The sequence below is a fragment of the Aquarana catesbeiana genome, linkage group LG07 (genome assembly GCF_042186555.1).
Source record: "Aquarana catesbeiana isolate 2022-GZ linkage group LG07, ASM4218655v1, whole genome shotgun sequence".
Lineage (NCBI taxonomy): Eukaryota > Metazoa > Chordata > Amphibia > Anura > Ranidae > Aquarana > Aquarana catesbeiana.
In genome coordinates, this window is record NC_133330.1 from 238148752 (window position 1) to 238172473 (window position 23722).

The following is a 23722-nucleotide window of genomic DNA, read 5'->3' on the forward strand; positions in this document are numbered from 1 at the left end:
TAAATAAATAATATAAATAAATAAATAAAATAAAAAATATCATACAATCTCATATACCCAATCCTATACCCACAGTTGATCCAGAGGAAGGTAAAAAAAAAACCCAGAAAAGCATGATCCTATTTGCTACAGCAGGGGAAAAATTCCTTCCTGATCCCAGAGAGGCAATCGATTTTCTCTGGATCAACTTTACCTATAAATGTTAGTACCCAGGTATATTATGTAAATTTAGGATAGAATCCAGGCCTTTCTTCTTTTTTTTTTCCACTTCAGCGAAAGTTTTCTGAGAGACGTTATTTCAACTTCGCAGTTCAATTTTGTCCCATCTCGTTTTTCACATCATCGTGGTTTTATTCAAAATTATCTTTATTAATTCTTTAAAATATTTAATTTATTTTAATTACAAAAAAAGACTTAAATATATAAAACTACCCCTATTGCTCTATCCAATCCTTGTCTCTCTGTCATCCCCTTCCTCCCACCCTCCCCCCCTCTTCTATCTGGTTTGTTTTCCCTCAAGTCCCTTAACATTTTGACTCAATACCTACTCCTTCCTTCATCTTGTCTAAATATGTGTCCAAGGTTTTAAATCTTTTCCAACCCTCCCAGAGGCTGATACACTTATTATAATGTCCTCTCTCCCTACTTCTCAACAAATCAATTTTACAATAATAATCTATTTTTTCATACCACTGTCTTATATCTGGTTTTTCACTTTTTAACCATTTTTTTGGGATCAGACCCTTTGCGGCTATCAGGAGTTTTGGGACCATTGATCTCATATATTGTTTCTTTGGAATTTTATGATCATGGAACAAGCAGGTCCATATGTTTTGTTCCATTCTCTCGCCAGTTATCTCCCTTATATTCTTTACTACTTCTTGCCAGTAGTCCCTTATTATTGGACACTCCCACCATATATGTGTCATCGTCGCTCTTTGATTGCAGTTTCTCCAACACAAAGATGTTTTCTCTTGTTGATATCTATGGGTTCCCACTGGTGTCAAGTACCACCTTGCTAAGAATTTATAATTCATTTCAATGGTATTCATATCCCAGGTATTATTATATCCCATTTCTATCATCTTTTCCACTTTTTGATCTTCAAATTTTAAATCCAATTCTCTTTCCCATTGTTCGATGTAATTGGGTCTTTCTTGTCCATCTAAGACTGTCAATATTCTGTAGATTTTTGATATTCCATTCTTCAGTGGCATTCGGGTGAAACAGAGTTTTTCCAAGGGGCTTAATTTCTCTTCTTCTCTTAGTGGATGTGGTAATGTATTTACTAAATGTCTTAGTTGATAAAAATTCCATTCACTTATCTTCCACCCGTCATTCTTCGCGTATACTGTGTCCCAAATTTTAAAAACGTTTTTAGTTATTTTGTGAGTTTCCGGATCCATTAATCTAAATTTTCGTGGTATCCATATGTTTTTGTGCAATGTGGTCTTACTTATTGTGTTTTCCATCTCCACCCACTTTTTTTCACTATTTCCAATTGTCCCCTCAATCATTCGTGACAGAACTATTGCTTTATAATATCGATTTATGTCTGGAGTTACTAATCCTCCGTGCTCCCTTTTCCTTGTGATTTGTGCAAATTTAATTCTCGGTTTTTTATTATGCCAGATGTATTTTAACAATATTGTTTTTATTATCTTGAAAAAACTCCGTAGAATCCTTACTGGCAACATCTGAAATTTGTATATTATTTTTGGTAGTATCATCATTTTAAACATATTTATACTTCCAATCCACGATATTGGTTATGCACTTAATTTTTATATTTCTTCCTTAACCTCATTAATTAATGGAATATAATTTGCCGGGTAGATTTTTTCAACTGTTGATATTAGTTTAATTCCAAGGTATTTTAGTTCTTCTTTTACCCATGTAACTGGGAATTCTTTTTGGAGGGTCAGTACTTCCCTTTTCCCTAATCCAATATTTAATATTTCTGTTTTTATCGGATTTATTTTAAAATTTGAGAGTTCCCCATATTCTTTTACTTCTTTCATTATATTTGGCACTCTTGGGTTAGTTACAAACATCAGGATGTCATCTGCATATGCCGCGATTTTGTGCTCTTTTTCTCCTACTCTCACTCCTCTCACGTCATGATTGTTTCGGAGTTCCGCCAAAAATGGTTCCAATGCCAATACATATAATAGTGGGGAAAGTGGACATCTTTCCGTGTTCCATTCTGTATCTCAATCAAAGGTGAGAGTCTACCATTGACCTTTACCATTGCTGTTTGACCATTATATAAATTTGTTATCCACTTTATCATTTTTGGTCTCAATCCCAAATGCCGCAAAGTGTCCATCATGAATCCCCAGTCTACCCTGTCAAATGCTTTCTCTGCATCTATTGACAGGAATAGAGCTGGGGATTCGCTTGGTTTACCCCTACATAACATCAAGATTGTTTTTAGACTAGTATCCCTTCCTTCTCTCCCCGGTACAAATCCAGTCTGGTCGGGGTTTATCCAAAGTGGTATTAATTTTTTTAATCTAATGTAGGCTAATAGTGATTCTCGTCTTACTTCTTCTACATCTCCTATATTATTCAGATATTCTTGCATCTTAGGGATCAGTTGTTCTTGAAATTTTTTATAATATATAAAATACATATATATATATATATATATATATATATATATATATATATATATATATATATATATATATATATATATGAAATACATTTTCACAGCTCTTACTGTGAAGAAACCTTTCCGTATTTGGAGATGAAATTTCATAAACATAAAGAGTGCCAAATTGTTCTCAGTGTTGACTGTAAAGTGAATAACTCAACATCAGGTTCACTATATGGACCCCTTATATATTTACACATATCCCCCTTAATCTCGTCTTCTCAAGAGTGAATAAATTCAGTTCCTTTAATCTTTCCTCATGGCTGAGCCCTCTATGCCTCTTATCAGTTTGCTTGCCGTTCTCTGCACTCTCCAGTTTCCTGATATCCTTTTTGAGAACTGGTGCCCAAAACTGAACTGCATATTCCAGATGAGGTCTTACTAATGATTTGTACAGGAGCAAAATTATATATCTCTCTCTGGAGTCCATACCTCTTAGTACAAGAAAGGACTTTGCTTGCTTTGGAAACCACAGCTTTGCATTACATGCTATTATTGAGCTTATGGTCTACCAAAACCCCCAGATCCTTCTCCACCATTGATTCCCCCAGTTGTACCCCCCCCCCCCCAGTATGTATGATGCATGCATATTCTTAGCCCCTAAGTGCATAACTTTTTTTTTTTTTTTAACATAAAGTTTATTTATTTGTCACAAACAAACAAAATAAAAAGCAAGTTACATTAGCTTACGACAGATGTTGTACATTAATTAGCTATACAATATCAGGTCAAATAAGTATATTGATAATGATACAGAGCAATGTCTTAACCAGTGGCGATAGTAGACATTTAATAAATCAGATTGGTATCAAGAGAGGAGACCATGTGAGGGGGCTCGGCGCGGACCCCCAATCTTATTTAGGGTCTAACATCTTAGTGGACAGGTCATGCCCAGGACAAAAGCCAATAGATAAGGGATGGGTGGAGAGTCAAGAGTAGAAAGAGAAATACATAGGAAGACTCTCTATTATCTACGTAAGGGTCAGGTGTTTAGCTTTCACCCAACCCGCCAAATTTTATCGAATTTCTTCGGACAATTTCTTCCCATATATGTTAATTTGTACAGAGGCAGGGCTGCATTAATGAGTGAGAGCCAAAGTTGTTTAGTGGGTGGCTGAGGCTGATTCCAGTGAAGGAGGATCGCCTTCCTGGCATATAATGCTGTGTAAAAACAAATATTTTTTTCCTCTGCGGTGCCTCAAGAGAGTCGCAGATGCCCAGAAGGAGGGGGATAGGACTGTATGGGACCCTAATATTACCTATAGAGTTAATATCATTCAGGACCGCTTTCCAAAAATTCACTATCTCTGGACAGGCCCACACTGTATGATAAAAATCTGCATAATCTGAGCCACACCTGGGACATACTGCTGTTCTATCTGGATAAATTTTGGCTAAGCACGACAGGGAGTAATAAGCACGAGAAATTTCAATTGGGTAAACCTGTCCCTAGACGAGATGGTCAAGGTTAGATACTGCTGCACTCCCTCCTCCCAGTCATCATCAGCCAAGTCAGGAATGTCCCGCTGCCAGGATGAGAATAACTGGGAGACTTTAGATGTGTCCAGCAGGGCAAGTCTATTATAAATAGTCGAGAGCCTTTTACTACATTCAGGCGATCGAAGTTCAGTTTCCAGGTCTGACATCTGTGAGGTCACCGGGCTGGGGAATTGGGAGCAGAAAGCATGTCTTATCTGAAGGTATCTAAAGAACATCTGATTTGGGAGGCCTTTTGTACTATTCAGAGCATCAAACGTGATTAGTTGTCCCTGAGATATGATATCACTAAGGGTTATAATTCTGTATCTAGCCCATATGACGGGATCTGGTATTAACTGAAAGTGACTCAACTTTGGGTTGCCCCAAAGTGGTGTCACAGGGGACCACCTATTTTGTTTCCCCAATTTCATGTACACCGTATCCCAAATATGCTGTGGAGGTAATCTCCCGTGGAATCTGCTGGATTCCACGGGAGATTACCTCCACAGGCTCTGTCAGACGTACTGCCATACGGCAGATATGTCCCACTACATCTGGTAAGAGTGTCCAACCTTAGATGTTTATGACGCATTACCTGTGGTTCCCGTGCAGTTCAGGTTCAAGTCAACACCCTGTGTCTAAGAACTCCCACTGTTCGAGAAGACTGCTTTCATCTTTATTTATGGACTCTGGTTACAGAGTTTAGCATATGACATTACAGATATTTATACTTACTTCAGTAATCTTTGTGGTGATTCACTTCATTACTAGTTACTATATCATGTGTGTTGATTCACTTCATTGTTAGTTACCATATCACGCACAATTTCACATGTGTTATTTTTTTTTTTGGCATTTATATGATTTATGGTTATGGTTTAGCGCTGCACTTATTTTATATACACCGTATCCCAAACCCTAATAGTCGTTTTCATGGGAATAGACACCCTCAAATTGGAGCGGGGGCCTCTATGTATGAGATTTCTTAACTCCAAGTAGGAACCAAGCATCGTGGCCTTCACAGTTGATGCCGGGTTAGAAGGTTCCTCCGCCAACCACCACTTTAGCGTCACCAGGACTGCAGCCCAATAGTATTTTAGAAAGCATGGGAGTGCCGGGCCTCCCATTGTAACCGGTAGTTGTAAGGTTGTTTTCGCTATTCTGGGGGCCTTCCCATTCCAAATGAAGGAGATGACCAGACTATCCAGTTTGTTAAAAAAGGAAATAGGTATGGGAACGGGAGTTTGTCTAAAAAGGTAGTTGAACCTGGGCAGGATTGACATCTTAATTAAATTTACACGGCCCCTAATGAAGGTCCCTAATGAATTTCTACTCCGAGGTATCTGAACTGGGACACCCGTCAGAGCTGAGCATCCGAGTGTAAAGAAGCAACTCCAGAGTGTAGTGGGAACAAGACTGATTTTCCCCAATTAATACATATTCCCAAATAACGCCCGCATCTATGACCTGAAGTGCCTGTTGTAAGGAGCTTCCGTCGTCCTTAAGATATAGTAAGGTGTCATCCGCGTATAATGACACCTTTTCTTGTAGCGGACCTATGTCTATACCCCGTATTTGGGAGGTGGACCTAATAACTATAGCTATGGGTTCTCTCGCCAGCGCAAAGAGCCCTGGAGACAGTGGGCTGCCCTGTCTCGTTCCCCTTCGAAGGGGAAAAGGTGGAGAGAGCACAGTTCCAGTGCGCACCCTGGCTGTCGGGGATCTGTACACAGCCTCGACCCAGGAGATGAAGACGGGACCAAATCCAAATCTGCGGAGGACCTAATAGGGGAATGGCGCTCAGAGGCGTATCTAGTGAAAATGGTGCCTATGGCAAGCACTGAAACTGCGCCCCTGTCAAAACATTTGAAACCCAACTTTCAGATAATACTGTCAGTATATACAGGTATATAGGGAGAACAGTAGGTTAGTGGTTGGCACTTGCCTCACTTGGTTTGAATCTGGGCCAGGAAGCTATCTGCATGGAGTTTGCATGTTCTCTAGGTGTGGGCATCCTCCAGGTACTCCAGTTTCCTGGCACACTTCAAAGCCATGTTGGTAGGTGATGGTCCCCCCTCTGTATGAAGCAGCAATGTACATGAGTGATAACATTCTGCATGCCACCCCCCATGTCCAAAAAATAGACCAAGATGAGCGCTGGCCCAAAATCTGCCAAGAGCTGAACAGGACTGAATGGAAGTATTCATAGATATGTGTAGGGTCCTCTATAATTGTAGGGTCAGTGTAGAATGTGATCAGCCATGTACACTGCCAGTCTGTACACAGGGTACAATTCACCTACCTGCATGTGTTTGGCGTGGGAGAGGAACCCCACAGGGGGAACATGCTAACTACATGCAGCTAGTGTCCTGGGCAGGAGTGAAGCCCAGTATATAAATATATATAAATAGGGGTAGACATTGGTGGGGGGGTACCTGCTTCTCCTTGCTCTCCTATGGGTGGGGGGATCCTCTTGCAGCTGACACCCTCCAGCATGTAGAATCCAGAGGCATGCCCAGGATGCTAACCATAAAATGTCAAGGACAACATAAAGCAGACAGGCAGTGTCACCGGGCATGGCTGGCCACCTACCCCCCATGTAAGTCTAGAAATGGAATGAGAGGCACTTACCTAGGAGGAGCAGTCTAGGGTCTGCTTGCGTACTCCCTCTTCTCCTCCTTCAGTACCCAATCTATGCTGTTGCTGATTTTCTTGCACCTCCATCTCCTCCAGTCAGAGTTTGTCCCATCCCTTCTGCAGAGGATGTTGCTGGTGCACCTGCTGGCCCTTGCTGTCCCCGGTGCCGCTGCCTCCCCAGTTCTGTAGTAGTAGAAGCAGCCCATCCAGACTTTCCCCTCTGGCCACTTTGCACAGATTCCCCGAGGATTGAGGTTGTCCATCCCTGAGCTGCTGCTGTGATCTGGCCAGGGTCCAGTGCAGATCCCTGTGCCTCAGGTCCCCGAATCTTATAGGCACTGACAGCTCTGGGGCTGCTCGGTGTCCGAGTTAGTGGCAGTGTTAGAGATGGAGCCGCTGGGATCACAGAACAGCCGCTGCCGGAGGCTGTAGCAGAGCCACATGGCTCCAGATGTACACGTGCTGGAGCTCTGTGATCAATAGCCACTGATCAATGGGCAGAGAACGGGTGAGGGAGAGATCGGGGGCAGATTTAGCGATGGCGAACCCCCCCCCGGATGAATGGAGAGACATTCTTAGAGATGGCAGTGTGGGGCGGCGGGATGGAGCTTAGCTCTTCATAATCCAGCCAGGGATCCCGGGAGAAACGGGGAATACAGATCCCAGCAGCTCGTCACATTGCCAGCGGGCCATCGTGCATCTTCTATGCTCAGCTCCATACATACAGCACAGATCACCTGACACCGCCAGCGACCTCAGCAGGCTGGTCCACCTTACCGTAATCAACGCACACCACGCGCATTCCCCACACTCAGCTTGCGCAATGGCGACACTAGGGGCGCAGCTTTTCTGAGCAATACACTCTCACTTTTCCCCATCATGCGCCCCCTTCACATGGCGCCCATGGCACTTGCCATATGTGCCATACCTTAGATACGCCACTGATGGCGCTGTTCACAGATAATGGAAAAATCAAAAAACGCAACCACAACCCACCAGAAAATGGGAAAAAAAAAAATATGAATAAAAAATAAAAATATAATTTATGAAAGTAATAAACAATAATGTGCGGTGTGCACCAAAGTGTGTGAAGATTCTAACTAAAATCCTATGAATTAATCCCTTAAGTTAATAACAGAAGGTGTAAATATGCAAGTCACTACCGAAAGTGAAAAAACGCAAAATCATACATAGTACAGAGTGGATAAAAATGACATAAAAATGACATAAAAAGTGATAACAACATTAAAATTCCCACTCATGTGCCAAATATCATACACAATGCATAAAATATACATGTAAGTGATCCAAATAAACATCTGTGATCATCCTGAATTAAATATTAGAAGATAAATAAAAAAGTGAAAATGTATGTGAAAGGTGAATTGATCAAAAAATGAGGATATTAATTAATAAATATGTGCAATCAAACAGATATATGAATAAATATGTGATGCACTCAAAAACGTCCAATATAAATTGTCCAATGAAGGTATACCAGACAGGTGTGTGATCCCCAGCAAGTTACAGTGTTAGTGTGTCCGTATCTGGCAGGCCCCCTCTTGTGCCCTCACTCACCAGAAAGCCCAACCCCTGCAGGGGTGAAGGGCATGAATCAATCCTGTGGCCGGAATGCTGGAGTCCCAGGATCCCCCTCTCAGGTTCAACGAGCCCCTTCCCACTGGATCCACGTTGTTCTTACATAAGTATCCACCGGAACAAAATATGTGTGGAGAAATAAGGAATCCACATGGTGTAAGTCCGTTAAAAAGAGTTTATTGTTCAAAAAAATGATAAATAAGTTTAAAAACGGGAGCTGACAGTGCTCGCCTAGCAAAAACAAAAAACGGATGGTGTCTAGGCAGCGAGGTGACGGCGTGCGTTCCACCGGCCTGGCTGCCGAAACCGGAAGTGCAGAGTCAGAACGTGAAAGCGACGTGTGCGTACCGTATGGCCACGCCTTACGCTTTTTGTCATCAAGACGTCATCTGAGGCGCCTTCCATATATTGTTTATAAAACTCGGGCGGAAACCCATCCGCACCCGGAGTCTTGCCTGATTGTAGAGAGCCCAGTGCCAGCTGTACCTCCTCTAGTGAGATTGGGCTATCCAGGGACTCCCGTGAATCCGGGGTAAGAGTGAGAAATTCCACCTCATCCAGGAACTTAGACAACTCTTCCCCAGAGTATCCTGCTTTTGACGAATATAGTGTGGAGTAAAACTCCATAGAACAGTTGTTTATGTCTGACGGTTCTGTCATTATTGTTCCGTCTGTCGCCTGAATACTAGCTATAGTGGAAGTCGGGGATTGTTCTTTAGCGATCCAGGCTAGCTGCCTACCCGTTTTTTCCCCTTGTTCAAAGATTCTTTGTGATTGAACTAATTGTCGTTTATGTACTTTGGCCACCCTTAAAAGCAAAACCTCTCTATAGGCCGCTTTCATGTCCTGTCCTGTAATGGGATTAGCCATAAGGGCAAAGTCAGATTCAAGAGATTGGGCCTTGGCTTCAGCTTCCTCCAGTGTGATCTGGTTATTTTTACGTTCCGTAGCTATAGAGGACATATAACATCCTCTAATATAGGCCTTAAAGGCATCCCAGTCATTACCCGGTGAGGTAAAATTAGAATTTATCAACCAGTATTGTTTAATCATTGTAGCTATCTCAAACTCTATAGTCGGGTTGTTTATCCAAAATCTAGATAGACGCCAGATCAGTTGGGGGTGTCACCGTTTATATAACACAAGACATTGGTGAATGATCCGATATCCCTCTGGGCAGGATCTTGATCTCCCTAATCCTAAGCAGCAGACTGCCACTGGCGTAGAGAAGATCAATGCGAGACAGCGGATTATGAGAAAGGGAACAGCAGGTGTAGGAGCGTTCATTGGGGTACTTCCATCTCCACACATCCTCAAAACCAAACATGCCCGCCCATCTAGATAGGGAAAAGTCTGTGGCTGGATCAGGGGTGAGTCTGTCCCGAGAAGGGTCCAGAGCAACGTTAAAGTCCCCTGCCAGGAGGACATTATCTGTGGCATATTGAGCTAGAAGGGGGACAAGACTATGTAAAAGGGAGATGTCAGCCGGAGGTGGCAAGTAAATGCCCACCACCACCATTTCAACTGTGTCAATAAATGAATGAATTATAACGTACCTGCCCCAAGGGTCCAGCTTAACATCCAGTAGCTCAAAGTGGAGGGATTTGTGGATCAAAATACTAACTCCACGGGAGTATCCTGAGTGGGTGGCATGAAAATTCCGCCCCACCCAGGGACGCTTAAGACTCATTACCTTACTCCCCACTAGATGCGTCTCTTGCAATATGCATATATGGGGGTTGTACTTCTTAATAAATTCAAACACCAGGGAGCGCTTAACTTCGCCAAGGCCCCGGACATTCCAAGAAAGGATTTTCAGAGGGGCCATGGTGGGGGGGGGGACAGAAATATGTAAGGGTTAATTTACAGTCAGCTGGACCCCGAGAGGCCGGCATCATCACCAACATACTGTACATATGGACCCACATCATATCTAAGCAAGGCAGTGGCAGGGCCTCAATCCACAATACCCGTGTAGAATATACATTATCACTTATCTGTCTTATATAAAAAGGAGTAACACAATAAAACAAAACAAAACGAACCATAACACCCATCCCATCCATCCCCACACCCCGCTAAACATAGCAATGGGTGTCTAATACCCAAACGAACCAAACAAGAACCTCTGGATAGGAAGGTCTTCTATTGGGGCAGTGCGACCAGACGACACACCAGGGATACTTTTCCTATCAAGCAGGAGGGGGAGCAGGAGGCTCTGCATACCATTTTCTCTGGAGGCCATATCTAAGTGTGGATCATAATGTGAATAAACGACTGGCACAAACTGGCCATCGATTCTCGCTTAGTTATTCACTAAGGGCTCTATCTTAGTTGCGGTGTCTCATAAATAGGCATATATACTGGAACATGAGGACACAATATCTTTAACCAGTTAAATTTTTAAGGGGTGTAACTAATAACCTCTAGCACAACTAGGAGTATCATGCCTGCATGGGTCCCTCTATCCCTGCCCACCCAGCGCCAACACGCTAGGACTGTAGAAGCAGTGCAGGGGGCTCCTCCAATAGTTCTGTGCTTGGCAGGCCTTCTCTGTGGATAAAGTCAAGATGAGATGGCAGCCAGAACATGACATGGGTTAGATAGTCAGTCCAGCCCTTCACATGCAGGGAGAGTTCCGGTGGTTCAAGATACCAAACAGGAATGTCATACATTGTGTGGGTGTAATTTCACCAATTCCTGCCAGGATAGTATGTAGGCACCGGACTCTCACCGGTTAGGATGGGCAGAGGGAAGTCAAGAGGGGTGGCAGGACACTGAAACAGGGGTAATGGATGCCGAGGTTAAGAATGTAAGGCAAGCAGTACTGACCTCAGGCATCGCTATCAATGATCCTGGGGACGAGATTCAATCCAGCGGGACGCCTACTCCGGGGTCGTAAAAAATTTAGTCGACCTGCCATCCTCCACTTGTAGGCGAGCTGGAAACATCATGTTATATTTCAAACCTTTGGCGCGGAGCTGGGCCTTGACCTGATCGAACGTGCGTCGGAGCCGTTGTGTTTCCACTGAAAAATCCGGGAATAACATGAGTTTTGCATTCTCATGGTGTAAGTCCCTGGTTTTCCTTGCTTCTCGGAGGACCAGATCACGGTCACGAAAATTCAGTAATCGGAATATAAATGTTCACAGCGGCGCTCCGGGTGGGCCCCTGGCCGATGCCATTCTATGCACTCTCTCCATGGCGAAGTAGGGGAAGAAGGCAGCCTGTGGCAGGAGTGCTCGCAGCAGTTGTTCAGTGTAGGCCGCCGGGTCCCGACCCTCAGCACCCTCTGGGAGACCCATTAGGTGGAGGTTGTTCCTCCGGTTCCTATTCTCCTGGTCCTCCGCACGGGATTCCATTACTTTCATCTTCACTTGTAGAGTGTGGAGGGAGTCGCTATGGGCCCTGAGCATGTCTTCTGTGTCTCCCACCCTCCGCTCCGCCTCGGAGAGCCTGTCTCGGTATTTGTCCATATCTCTTCTAATCAGACCCATCTCCATCTGCATCTGCTCTATCTTCGCTGTCAGAGTAGTCTGACAGCCCATGATGGCTTGCATGAGGGCCGTGAATTGGTCATCTCTCAGAGTCGAAGGCTCCGAGTGTTCAGTTTGGGACGCCATGTTAGAGAGATACGACCCACAGGCCCCGGGGAGACTGTAGCGTTTTCTGAGTCGATTGTCGCCTACGTTGCGAGCCAGTAGTCCCCCTTTTCATGCCCAGTAGCAGTCAGCTCCACAGCAGCAATTAAATAGTAATCCAGATCCTTTTTAACCGGATAATTAGGCCATCCAGCACGGAGCTTGAGTCACATACGTCTATCTAGGTCGCCATCTTGACCACGCCCCCCAAGTGCATAACTTTACATTTATCAAAATTAAACCTCATCTGCCACATAGTCGCCCAATTAGACAGTGCATTGAGGTCAGCTTGTAAATTGAAGACATCCTGTAAGGACGTTGATCCACTGCATAGCTTAGTGTCATCTGCAAAGACAGAAATGTTACTTTTAATCCCAGACCCAATATCATTTATAAAGGTATTAAAAAGTAAGGGTCCCAGCACTGAACCTTGAAGTACACCACTGATAACCTTAGACCATTCAAAATAAAATCATTAATCACTGCTCTCTGAATTCTGTCTTTTAGCCAGTTTTCTATCCATTTACAAACTGATATTTGCAAGCCTGTAGACTTTACCTTACACATGAGCCGTGTGTGGGGAACTGTGTCAAACACTTTTGCAAAATCCAAGTATACCACGTCCACAGCCACCCCTCTGTCCAAGGTTTTACTTACCTCTTCATAAAAAGAAATCGGGTTTGTTTGACAACTTCTGTCTTTCATGAACCCATGCTGTCTGTTGCTTAAAATATTTTTTACAGCAAGAACTCGTCTATGTGGTCTTTTATTAAACTCTTCAGTGTCTTCCTGACTATAGAAGTTAAACTAATAGGTCTATAGTTACTTGTTAAAGGCTTTGTTCCCTTTTTAAATATAGACCCTACGCCAATCCAGTGGTACTATTCCCGTCATTAATGAGTCCCTAAAGATTTGATACAATGGCTTTGAAATTACAGAGCTCAATTCTTTTAGGATCAGTGGGTGGATGCCATCTGGTCCAGGTGCTTTATCCACCTTTATTCTGTCTAAATATTTCTGGACCATATCCCTTTTGAGCCATTGTGGATCATTTGGGGCTGTGTCACTACCACCCCCATTACCACCCCCATTATGGCCATGAGCTCCCCCATGCTCCTTTGTATACACAGAGCTGAAGAAAGTAATACATTTGCCTTCTCTTTGTCCCCAGTCACCCACTCTAGATTTTTTTGTAAAGGGCCTACGTGCTCAGACCTGACCTTTTTACTATTAATATATTTGAAGAATTTTTGGGGGTTTGTCCTATCTTTGGCAATCTGTCCTTGGTTTTGAATGTTTCCGTCCTTGATTTCCTTTTTACACATTCTGTTATATTCTTAGTAACATTTAAACAACACTAGTGTTTCTTCATTTTTATATTTTTTAAAAGCTCTTTTCTTGTTGTTTATAGCTTTTTTAACTTTGGCCGTGAGTAACATAGGTTTTATTTTTAGCCTTTTAAAAACTTATTGCCCATGGGAATATACTTTGCAGTGAGTTCACAAACGGTCTTTTTGAAGAATTACTATTTCTGTTCTGTGCCCATTAATGCCAATATTTTCTCCCAGTCTAAGTCCTGGAGAGCAGCCCTCATCCCTAGAAAATTTGCTCTCTTGAAGTTAAGTGTTTTTATCTTTCCCGTATGTGTTTTTTGCTTACAGCTAACAAATGAAATCATGTTATGGTCACTGCTACCAAGATGTTCCTTTATATGAACATTAGTAATAAGCTCTGCATGGTTTGAGATTACCAGGTCCAACAGAGCATCATTCCTAGTTGGGACCTCAATAAACTGGACCATAAAATTGTCCTGTAATAGGTTTATACATTTTTGCCCTTTAACTGTCCCAGCAGTGTCATTACTCCAGTCAATTTCTGGGTAGTTAAAATCCCCCGTTATTATCACCGTCCCAGCCCTTGGAGCCCTTTCCATCTGTGCAAGGAGCTGAGTCCCCACTGCCTCATTAACATTGGGTGGTCTATAACAAACTCCAATGATTAACTTTGAACTACGCACATCTATATGCAGTTCCACCCATAATGCTTCAGATTCATCACACTCTCCATCAACCAGGTCCTCACACTCGCTTTGAGATCACTTCCCACATAGAGACAGACCCCGCCATCTTTGCTTTTTACCCTGTCTCTCTGAAAGAGTGCATAGCCAGGAATATTAATAGCCCAGTCATGTGAAGAATGAAGCCAAGTTTCAACAATACCGATTACATCATAGCTCTCCTCGTACATCAGAGCTTCCAACTCACCTATTTTGCTTGGCAGACTTCTGGCATTGATGAGCAAACACTTTAATGCATTATTACATTTTGCTCTGGTGTTTTTCATATCTTGTTTAGTAGTATAAATGGCACTATAATTTTCAATGGTTGATTGCTACATGGGATCTTACTTGTCACCTGCCATAATCCTCCCCCTATCTATCCCCATTCCACCCTCCATTAATGTCTGACCCTTAACTGAGCTGTCTGCCAGATGGAATTCTAGTTCACCCTCCCCCCCTTGATCCTAGTTTAAATACTCCTCCAGCCTTCCCATAAACTTCTCCCACAGCAGAGCAGACCCCCTTCCATTCAGGTGCAAAACATCTTTAGCATATAGGTTGCCCCCAAATGAAAAGTCAGCTCAGTGCTCTAGAAACCCAAATCCCTCCTCACTACACCAGGTCTTGAGCCATGCATTCAGCTCTCTAATCTTCCCCTGCCTTTCCTGTGTTGCGCATGGCACAGGCAATATTTTAGAAAAGGAAAAGAAAGGCGCCTCTAAGTGCAGTATGCAAAATTTAATAAAGTGCACAAAGGCTTAAAAGCACTTACAAGATTGTTGAGTGTTAAAAGACATGATAAAATCAGGAGTCCTCATCTGTGGCATGTGTCCATCCTCAGCATGGTGGTAGAAAGCAGTGTAGAGCCGTCCAGCAGCTGTATACGTTCTCATGCGTGTTGGAAAGAGGAGGCAGCAGGGAAGCCTGTATTTATTGCAGGACACACAAGGCTGATGGTGTCAGTGTAGAGAAGGGGGGTGGTAACGAGTTTCGGAGCACGTGCGGCTCCTTCGTCAGATATTTTAGAGAATATCACCTTGGAGGTCCTTCCCTTCAAATTGCAGCCTAGTTCATTAAATTGATTCTTAAGGAGCCTCTACCTTCCAAAAGCTGATAATTTTAAGCACCCTTGTCAGAGTTAAATGGTCTGTTTCAACCCTGTAACTGCAAGAGAACTTTTCTTTTGAAAAACAACAGACTGGCTAGATCACTAGATGAAAATAGAAGAAAGCAACCTAAAAAAGGAAAACAAATGCAGCCATTGGTAATTGGTGAGCTGCAATATTATAAATGTTTTGGGTTTAATACTGCCTTAAAATTTAGGCTCAACAAAAAGCCCTCTAAGCATTTGTAGATACCATAGAGTGCATACCAGCGGTTCTCATTGTAAAATGCTGCTTCTGCTTTCTTTTACAAATGCAGCTGCTGGTGACCTTTCCAAAGAAACTGCAAACCTCTCGATCCTCCATCTAGAGAATGAGAGATTGAACTGTGCATACATGCAGGGCTGCTGTTAGAAATCACGGGGCCCCATACAGCCTACCTAACGATGCCCCTCCACAGTCAAAAGTGACTGAGGACATTTAACAGTCCCTTTCTCTGCAGCCTCAGCTGCACAGATGAATGAATAGGAAGCGCTCTGAGGCTTCCTGCTCACTCACAAACTGAAGCATAATAAACACAATTTACTATGCTTCAGTGATGAATGGACACGGGAGTGATTGGTACCAATTCCTTCCTGTGTGCATTCAGGAAAAGAAGGGGCCAGTAAATGACACATTTAAATGACCCTTCCCCTGTTTTCCATCTTCAAACATCCCCCTGTGTGCCTGTAGCAGCTGCCGGTGGGAGAGGGGAGGAGGGAAGCTAGCAGTGCTGTGGGGGAAAGGAACACACAGGGACCCCGACAGCAGATGGAAGGGACACATATGCTAGGACCAATCCCCCCTGCAGTGCAGCAGGAGGGAGAAAGAGGAGGAGAAGCTGGCAGCACTGCAGGGGCAGACAGAAGAAGATTGGTGTCTGCAAAAAGACAGTACAGCCAGCCCTCCTGCTCATCAGGTGCCTGAGCCCAGTACAAGAGGGCTGGCGGTACCGTCTTATCACCTGCCCCACATACACATATTGTGAATGGGCCAGAGTGGTTGCTAGAGGGCAAATGGCAGGATGGAGGGGGATCAACGGGCCAGCAGTTTCTGTGAAAAGTTCCCCCATGGATGTATATGTAAAGGAAAGCAGGAGCAATCCCACTGATATAGTGCATCCGGAAAGTGTTCACAGCGCTTCACTTTTTCCACATTTTGTTATGTTACAGCTTTATTCCAAAATTGATTACATTCATTATTTCCCTCAAAACCCTACAAAACAATACCCCATAATGACAACATGAAAGAAGTTTGTTTGAAATTTTTGCAAATTTATTGAAAATAACAAAATTAAAAAAAAAAAAAAAAAAAAAAATCACATGTACATGAGTATTCACAGCCTTTTCTCAATACTTTGTTGAAGCACCCTTTGGCACCAATTACAGCATCAAGACTTTTTGAGTATGATGCTACAAGCTTGGCACACCTATTTTAAGGCAGTTTCTCCCATTGTTCTTTGCAGGACTTCTCAAGCTCCATCAGGTTGGATGGGGAGCGTCGGTGCACAGCCATTTTCAGATCTCACCCAAGATGTTCAATCGGGTTCAAGTCTGGGCTCTGGCTGGGCCACTCAAGGACATTCACAGAGTTGTCCCATAGCCACTCTCTTGTTATCTTGGCTGTGTGCTTAGGGTCATTGTCCTGTCGGAAGATGAACTTTTGCCCCAGTCTGAGGTCCAGAGCGGTCTGAAGCAGGTTTTCATCAAGGATGTCTCTGTACATTGCTGCATTTATCTTTCCCTCGATCCTGACTAGTCTTCCAGTTCTTGCTGCTAAAAAACATCCCCACAGCATGATGCTGCCACCACCATGCTTTACTGTAGGGATTATACTGGCCAGGTGATGAGCTGTGCCTGGTTTGCTCCAGATACAACGCTTGCCGTTCAGGCCATAGAGTTCAATCTTTGTTTCATCAGACCAGAGAATTTTGTTTCTCATGGTCTGAGAGTCCTTCAGGTGTCTTTTGACAAACTCCAGGTGGGCTGTCATGTACCTTTTACTGAGGCATGTCTTCCATCTGGCCGCTCTACTATACAGGTCAGATTGGTGGAGTGCTGCAGAGATGGTTGTTCTTCTGGAAGGTTCTCCTCTCTCCATAGAGAAACACTAGAGCTCTGTCAGAGTGATCATCGGGTTCTTGGTCACCTCCCTGACTAGGGCCCTTCTCCCCTGATTGCTCAGTTTTGCCTGGGTGGCCCGCTCTAGGAAGAGTCCCGTTGGTTCTCAACTTGTTCCATTTAGGGATGATGGAGGCCACTGTGCTCATTGTGACTTTCAATGCTGCAGAAATGTTGCTGTACCCTTCCCCAGATCTCAGAGGTCTACAGACAATTCCTTAGACTTCATGGCTTGGTTTGTGCTCTGACATGCACTGTTAACTGTGGGACCTTATATAGACAAGTGTGTGCCTTTCCACATCATGTCCAATCAACTGAATTTACTACAGATGGACTCCAATCAAGTTGTAGAAACATCTCAAGGATGATTAGTGGAAACAGGCTGCAACCGAACTCAATTTTGAGTGTCATGGCAAAGGCCGTGAATACTTGTGTACGTGTGATTTTTTTATTTTTTAATAAATTTGCAAAGATTTCAAACAAACGTCTTTCACATTGTCATTATGGGGTAATGTTTATAGAATTTTGAGGAAAATAATGAATTTATCCATTTTGGAATAAGGCTGTAACATAACAAAATGTGGAAAAAGTAAAGTGCTGTGAATACTTTCCAGATACACTGTATGTGCTATATGGGGGGCTATAACTTAGACTTTAAATATTTACTTTTTCCACAGAATCCCATTAATACTAGACACAAAATCAGATTCTGAGACACTGGACATGTAATCTCAGTTTAACGTTCTTAGAGCTTGGTATTTAGTCAAATGTCCAGCACTAGAATGAGCTGAGAGAATTTCTGCTCACTTTGAGAGATTTCTTTTAACTTTCTATTACATTTCCAGGACAGGAAGTTAGGAAACTTTCCCTACTGGGACACAGACAGTAAAAAAAGAAAGAATAACCACACTAAAACAAATGTTCCTAAATTTTTCCAATGGTATTGCACAGACAGTCTTCTTTTGAGCCATACCCCGACTGGCCAGACTCTTACTCCCCTCTCCCAGATATTCCCCTCATGCCATAGCTCATTGCATGCATGGTTTGAATATACACAGTTGAAACATTATGTAGGTAGCCAGTCCTCTAGGCATCTCCTCAGAGCCGATCCGCCCTATACGCTCACTACGCAAGCTGCGTAGGGCCGCGCAAATTACTCGAGGCCCCACCTCCCCCTCGTGTCATAGTGCATCAATTAATGTTTACAACATCTAGTGGCGGAACTTTAGGGGTCGCTGCAGTCGCATTTGCGACTTTGCCTTTCCGTTATACCGCTTGGGGGGGGCCCCCCCAAGACCCAGCATCCCCCCCTGCACGTTCTTTTTTCCTCACAAATAGAGCAAACTAAACAAAAAAATAGCGACAATTTTGAAAAAAACGCATCATTATTTACTTTTTTGCTATAATAAATATCCCCAAAAAATATATTAAAAAAACATTTTTTTTCCTCAGTTTAGGCCGATACATATTCTTCTACATATGTTTGGTAAAAAAAAAAAAAAAAAAAAATCGCAATAAGCATTTATTGATTGGCTTGTGCAAAAGTTATAGCGTCTACAAAATAGGGGATAGTTTTATGGCATTTTTATTAATATTTTTTTATTTACTAGTAATGACGGCGATCAGCGTTTTTTATCGTGACTGCGACATTATGGCGGACAGATCGGACACTTTTGGCGCGATTTTGGGACCATTCACATTTATACAGCGATCAGTGCAATTAAAAATGCATTGATTACTGTGTAAATGTGACTGGCAGTGAAGGGGTTAACCACTAGGTGTAGGGGTTAAGTGTGTCCTAGGGAGTGATTCTAACTGTAGGGGGGAGGGGCTATGTGTGACACGACACCGATCGCCACTCTCGATTACAGGGAGCTGTGATCAGTGTCCTGTCACTAGGTAGAACAGGGAAATGCTTGTTTACATCAGCATTTCCCCGTTCTTCCTCTCCGTGAGACGATCGCGGGTATCCTCATGGACACCGAGTCCGCAGGACCCGATCACACTCAAGGAGGTCGCGGCGGGCACGCACCCGCAAACGCTTCTTATAGGCCAATGTACAGGTACGTTATTCTGCCTGTACGTGCCCTTCTGCCGACGTATATCGGCGTTAGCCGGTCGGCAAGCGGTTAATAAACATACTTTTTTCATTTACTTGCTTGTCCCTGATTCCTTGGTGCAGCCCGACAAACTGATCCCCTGTATTGGATGTCTGTGTATAGCATCTTTGACAGAATTCTAAAGCCATACAATCAGATCGGTTGCACCTGGGAATTGGGCCTGAGCACTTGCTATTATTGAAAGATGCATCTGGAAGACATTCTTTATTTATCGCTCCTGGCAACTGATGACAGAGATTTTTGTTATCAGACATTGGGTGAATACACTAGGGAACAATTGTTAGAATGCATGCGTCTAGCTCATGTTTTTATTGATCAAGTCAGTTTTGTGTTTTAAGACGTGCAACCGTTGATTCAGATCTGTGCTGAGTTGGCCCTGTCTGATACATCTATGGAAGGTGATGACTATACACCCCCTTTTAGTGCAGCTCAGGTAGAATTCTTGGTTTGGCTATTCGAAGATGGCTCAGCCTTTTCTTTGAACATTATTCAGCTTGTCCTCAACAGGTGCTTGCAGAAAGTGAGGCCCGGAACGAAAAGGAAAGAAGAAGAGAATAGTGCAGGGCCGGGCATGACAGTGTGTCTAGTGACACACACAGGGTTAAGTTGGCCAGGTTTGGTGGGGTGGAGCCAGCAGGAAACTTTAGAGGTGGGGTCATATAAGAGGAGGGGCGGAGCTGGGACGGAGTCAGTGGAGCAGGAAGAGACACGAGGAGGCAGATTTTCTCTGCTCCTCTACAGCAATGGCCGACATCGACGTGATACTGGCCCGTTTGAGGCAGGCGGCAGCATCCAAGGGACCGGAGTGGCTCCAGAGTCAGGTCGCAGGGCTCTTTGAGGAAGAAGCAGGCGGATCGGCGAACGGAGGTGAGGGGACTGCCCGTGCGCGGAAGTCGCGGCCGCCGGCGCGGTATTCGCCTGGACCCGACGGATGGACGGGTCGCCAGGCACGTAGCCCAAGGGGAGAAGAGTCAGCCCCTCCAGCCAAGAGGAGCCAGCCGATGGCGGATGCAAGGCCTGGGCAAAACACACGCCGCGGCCGCAGCGCGGTGGGCGGGGCTACGGGTCAAGATGGCGCCGCTTCATCGAGAACAGGACCCAGGCGCGCAGATAGAGAGAACACCCCAGCAGCTTCGTACGAGCCGAGGGGGGAGGACAGAAGTGGACGAGGTGCAGCTGCAGCGCCCAGGACGGGGAGGAGAAGCACCGCTGACAACGCAGGTGACAATCGGTCGCCTGGCGGGGAGAGGGAACTCCAGAGGGGCGGTCGGAGGAAGGAGCAGGCCGGCCCGGTCACAGCCATTTCAGGGCGGCGTGGAATCCAGGCGGGAAGCAGAGCTGCAGAGGTCGGACGGGGCATGGCTCAACGGGTGCATACGGCCTCCAGGAGGGATGCGCCTGGGGGGGCTCACCACGCCGGGAAGCCCATCCCAGGGGGACCGGTCCGAAGATGAGGAGTTGGAAGAAGGCGAGGTGGAGGCACACCAGCAGGATACGGCGGTGGAAACCAGACCAGCGGCTGTCGGGAGGTCTCCAGGTCAGCCCGGTAAGTCCAGTGCCAATGTAGATTTTACTACTGCTTTACAAAATATGTGGGGTGTAGTTAACCCAGGTACAGCAGGGGGGCAGTAACCCGACCACCACGGGTGTCACAGGGTCAGGACCACCAAGTGGCGGGACAAGGATCCGCCAGTTCGGGGTCAGGGGGACAACTGAGTGAGCTGTTGGAGGGCCTAAGGGCGCTAGTAGGACGTTTTGGGGAGCAACCTCCCCAGGCGGCCACAAGTGGAGTGCCGCAGTTAACCGGCGGGGGGGTGTTAGCGGGGGGGGGAGGTGGAACCTTCCACGGGGGTGTCTGCTGATAAGACCCTTGAGTCGGGTGGGGCAAAAGAGAAGCCGGGGGAAAAAGGGGCAACAGAGGAGGTGGGTAGGGCGGACATAGTCAGGATTGCAGATGCAGCAAAATGCGAGGTCTATGTCTGTTTTGAGGGCCCGCTGGGTGCACATCTGAAGCAGGAGGTTAGGGAAAAGATTCAAAAAGGGGAATACGTGGAAATATTTTCCTTGTTGCCGTTGGAAAAGTTTAACCTGGACAGGGTTAAGCCTGATGACTCCAAGAAGGAAGATGAGGAGAAGAGGAGGTACAGGTTGATTCCGCGGACGTTTGTCAATTGGTTACAAGCGTTCGCTATCATGGCCAGCGTCATTGGCGAAAAGAATCCGGAGCATTGCTCTGGGTTGTTTTGTTATATGGATGCTATTGGGGAGGCACACAGAGTTCATGGTGGAACGGCTTGGCTGCGTTATGACGAGCAGTTCCGACAACGCAGAGCGGTTCGCCCGGCCCTGCGTTGGGACCATAAGGACATCAGCCTTTGGATGAGACTTATGTCCTCGGCTAGGGCCTCTCCTCAGTTTTTTCAAGGGGGGGCCGGGGGTGCACACTCCTCAGGACTACCGGCCGGCAAGAAATGGGGAGTGTGTTGGCAATACAACGAAGGCCACTGTAAGTTTGGGGGGTCGTGCAAATTCAAGCACGAATACTCAGGATGTGGGGGAGCTCACACACTGGCCAGATGTTTTAAAAAAGGAAAACGTACCGGGGAGCCTGTTAACAAGAGGGATGACGCCGGTGAAGGTGGAAAGGATGCTGCCTTTCCTAAGTAAGTATCCGGATAGGGAGGCGGCATCGTTGCTTACTGCGGGTTTTCGGGAGGGGTTTAAAATACCATGTGCATTGGAGGTGGTTCCCCCTATGGCAAGGAACTTGAAATCAGCGTTGCAACACCCAGGGGTGGTGGGAGAAAAATTGGCGAAAGAAGTGACATTAGGCCGCATGGTAGGGCCATTTGCAAATAAGCCCTTACCGGATTTGGTGGTGTCCCCATTGGGAGTGGTGCCCAAAAAAGAGGCGAATAAGTTCCGATTAATTCATCATTTATCCTTTCCAAAAGGGGGCTCGGTCAATGATTTTATCGACCCTGATGCCTGCGCGGTGTCCTATACTTCTTTTGATGCTGCGGTGCGGTGGGTTTGGAGGTATGGACAGGGGGCGCTCATGGCAAAATCTGACATAGAAGCGGCGTTTCGGCTACTGCCAGTGCATCCGGACAGTTTTAGGCTGCTGGGTTGTCACTGGCAAGATCAGTTTTACGTCGATAAATGTTTGCCCATGGGTTGCTCAATTTCTTGCGCCATGTTTGAGGCGTTCAGTTCCTTTTTGGAGTGGGTGGTTAGGGATGTGTCGGGGCTGGATTCGGTTATCCATTACTGGGACGACTTCCTGTGTATAGGTCCTCCTTCCTCCAGTGTGTGTGCGATTTTACTGTCAACGTTGCAGCACATTGCGGGAAGGTTCGGAGTGCCACTGGCAGCCGAAAAGACAGAAGGCCCGACAACCGAAATTAGTTTTCTGGGCATAGTAATTGACTCCATAGCAATGGAATGCAGATTGCCGCAAGGGAAGTTAGTGGATTTACAGAAGGAAATTCGGGAGATTCATGGAAGGCGGAAGGTGCAGTTGCGGACACTGCAGTCGTTGCTAGGTAAGATAAATTTCGCTTGTAGGATCATACCCATGGGTAGGGTGTTTTGTCGGCGGCTGTCTGCAGCCACGGCGGGAGTTAAAGCCCCAACTCATTTTATCAGGCTGACAAGGGAACATCGGGAGGACCTGAAGGTATGGTATCAATTTCTGTCAGTTTACAACGGAAGATCAGTGTGGATGTCAGGTCCGGTAAGTAACTTTGATGTGGAACTTGTTACGGACGCGGCAGGTTCTACTGGTTACGGGGCTTATTTTCAAGGGCAATGGAGCGCAGGGCCGTGGCCGCAATCATGGGTGGAAGCGGGGTTTCTTCGGAACCTGGTACTACTGGAATTATTTCCAGTGGTGCTGGCTATGGAGTTATGGGGGCGGTCTTGCCAGAATTTAAAGTTGAGAATTAACTGTGACAACATGGGGGTTGTGCAGGTGGTCAATCGCATGTCAGCGTCTTCCCAACCTGTCATTAGACTAATGCGACAGTTGGTATTGCGGTGCTTGCAATTGAATACCTTTATATATGCGGTACACATACCAGGGGTTGACAATACACTGGCTGATTCGCTGTCTCGCTTTCAGTGGGACAAGTTCAGGGAATTAGCCCCGGCAGCGGAAAAGGAAGGGATTCCTTGCCCGGAGTGGATCTGGGAGCTGGCATTGGAGTCGCCGCAGGATGGATCCAGCAGTCAGTGAGTAAGTCCACTGGGATGGCCTATATGTAG